At 45.2% G+C, this 2500-nt stretch overlaps 2 non-coding genes across 2 annotated transcripts in view; both read left to right on the forward strand.

Moving 5' to 3' along the window:
* Positions 1–105: 105 nt before the first annotated feature.
* Positions 106–2008, forward strand: LOC125076583. Its single transcript, XR_007120530.1, has one exon. It is a non-coding gene; the product is annotated as a small subunit ribosomal RNA (ribosomal RNA).
* Positions 2009–2465: 457 nt separating this feature from the next.
* LOC125076591 overlaps positions 2466–2500 on the forward strand; it is a 157-nt gene continuing 122 nt past the window's right edge. The window contains exon 1 of the ribosomal RNA XR_007120536.1: positions 2466–2500. This exon is cut by the window's right edge and continues 122 nt beyond it. This is a non-coding gene — a ribosomal RNA (5.8S ribosomal RNA).

The following is a 2500-nucleotide window of genomic DNA, read 5'->3' on the forward strand; positions in this document are numbered from 1 at the left end:
TCATACTGTGCGTATATTGTACATGCATGCATAAGTTTGTGTGTATTTTATATGCGAATATGAAACGAGAAGAGTAATTGACGACTTCAACAAGTCTCGGTTAGCTCCCTGGTTGATCCTGCCAGTAGTTATATGCTTGTCTCAAAGATTAAGCCATGCATGTCTCAGTGCAAGCCGTATTAAGGCGATACCGCGAATGGCTCAATATATCAGTTTTGGTTCCTTAGATCTTACTCAGTTACTTGGATAACTGTGGTAATTCTAGAGCTAATACATGCAATCAGAACTCTGACCAGTGATGGGATGAGTGCTTTTATTAGATCAAAACCAATCGACGGAGGGCGTCTCGTCCGAAGTCGTTAATTTTGATGAATCTGGATAACTTTTGCCGATCGCATGGTCCAGTACCGGCGACGCATCTTTCAAATGTCTGCCTTATCAACTTTCGATGGTAGTTTCTGCGACTACCATGGTTGTCACGGGTAACGGGGAATCAGGGTTCGATTCCGGAGAGGGAGCCTGAGAAACGGCTACCACATCCAAGGAAGGCAGCAGGCGCGCAAATTACCCACTCCCGGCACGGGGAGGTAGTGACGAAAAATAACGATACGGGACTCTTTCGAGGCCTCGTAATCGGAATGAGTACACTTTAAATATTTTAACGAGGAACAATTGGAGGGCAAGTCTGGTGCCAGCAGCCGCGGTAATTCCAGCTCCAATAGCGTATACTAAAATTGTTGCGGTTAAAAAGCTCGTAGTTGCATTTGTGCGCCGCGCTGTCGGTGCACCGCATCCGCGGTGATACTGACACGTCTGCGGAGCATATCGTCGGTGAGCCGGCGGTAAAACGCCGGTTCAATATCAAAATCCTATCGCGGTGCTCTTCAGTGAGTGTCGAGATGGGCCGACAATTTTACTTTGAACAAATTAGAGTGCTCAAAGCGGGCTCAAAATGCCGCTTGAATATTTCGTGCATGGAATAATAGAATATGATCTCGGTTCTATTTTGTTGGTTTTCAGAACTCCGAGGTAATGATTAATAGGGATAACTGGGGGCATTCGTATTGCGACGTTAGAGGTGAAATTCTTGGATCGTCGCAAGACGAACATCAGCGAAAGCATTTGCCAAAGGTGTTTTCATCAATCAAGAACGAAAGTTAGAGGTTCGAAGGCGATTAGATACCGCCCTAGTTCTAACCGTAAATATGTCATCTAGCGATCCGCCGACGTTACTACAATGGCTCGGCGGGCAGCTTCCGGGAAACCAAAGATTTTGGACTCCGGGGGGAGTATGGTTGCAAAGCTGAAACTTAAAGGAATTGACGGAAGGGCACCACCAGGAGTGGAGCCTGCGGCTTAATTTGACTCAACACGGGAAATCTCACCAGGCCCGGACACCGGAAGGATTGACAGATTAATAGCTCTTTCTTGATTCGGTGGGTGGTGGTGCATGGCCGTTCTTAGTTGGTGGAGCGATTTGTCTGGTTAATTCCGGTAACGAACGAGACTCTAGCCTGCTAAATAGGCGTCGTCATTTAGGTGTGCTCGATTTCGGTCGAGCAACTCACTGGCGGCGTATTAAAATTCTTCTTAGAGGGACCGGCGGCTTCGAGCCGCACGAGATTGAGCAATAACAGGTCTGTGATGCCCTTAGATGTCCTGGGCCGCACGCGCGCTACACTGAAGGAATCAGCATGTTCTCCCTGGCCTAGAGGCCCGGGCAACCCGTTGAAACTCCTTCGTGCTGGGGATTGGGGTTTGCAATTATCCCCCATAAACGAGGAATTCCTAGTAAGCGCGAGTCATAAGCTCGCGTTGATTACGTCCCTGCCCTTTGTACACACCGCCCGTCGCTACTACCGATTGAATGATTTAGTGAGGTCTTCGGACCGACACGCGGTGGCTTCACGGCCGTCGGCGTTGCTGGGAAGTTGACCAAACTTGATCATTTAGAGGAAGTAAAAGTCGTAACAAGGTTTCCGTAGGGGAACCTGCGGAAGGATCATTAACGTAAATTATCAATCTCGAAAGAGTGCGATAATGAACGATAATAAAATTCTAAAACACAAATATCGACGTTCGGAATGTGTCGTTTCGATGCGAGGACGCGATTCTCACTCTCTCTCTCTCACACAGCAGTGTGTCCGAGTCAGAGTCCAGAGTCGTGTAACGCGTCCTATTCTGATATTTTTCGATGTCGATTTCGAGGAAAGTACGATGTGTTAACGCACATCGTCATCTTCAAATAAAATGTATATTTCTTTTTTTTTTTTTTGTACTTTATTTTTTTTTTAACTTTTTTTTTTTTTTTTTTTAATTTTTTGAATTTTTCTCTGTATACTAAAAATAAGAGAAAAAAACGAAAAAAAAAAAAAAAATAAAAAAAAAATAAACTCATATCACTGGCGTATAGAATCGTTCGAGTGATCGTAGAAATTATAAAAATAAAACAAATTAAAAACCATTACCCTGGACGGTGGATCACTTGGCTCGCGGGTCG

This window comes from Vanessa atalanta, unplaced genomic scaffold (genome assembly GCF_905147765.1).
Source record: "Vanessa atalanta unplaced genomic scaffold, ilVanAtal1.2, whole genome shotgun sequence".
Lineage (NCBI taxonomy): Eukaryota > Metazoa > Arthropoda > Insecta > Lepidoptera > Nymphalidae > Vanessa > Vanessa atalanta.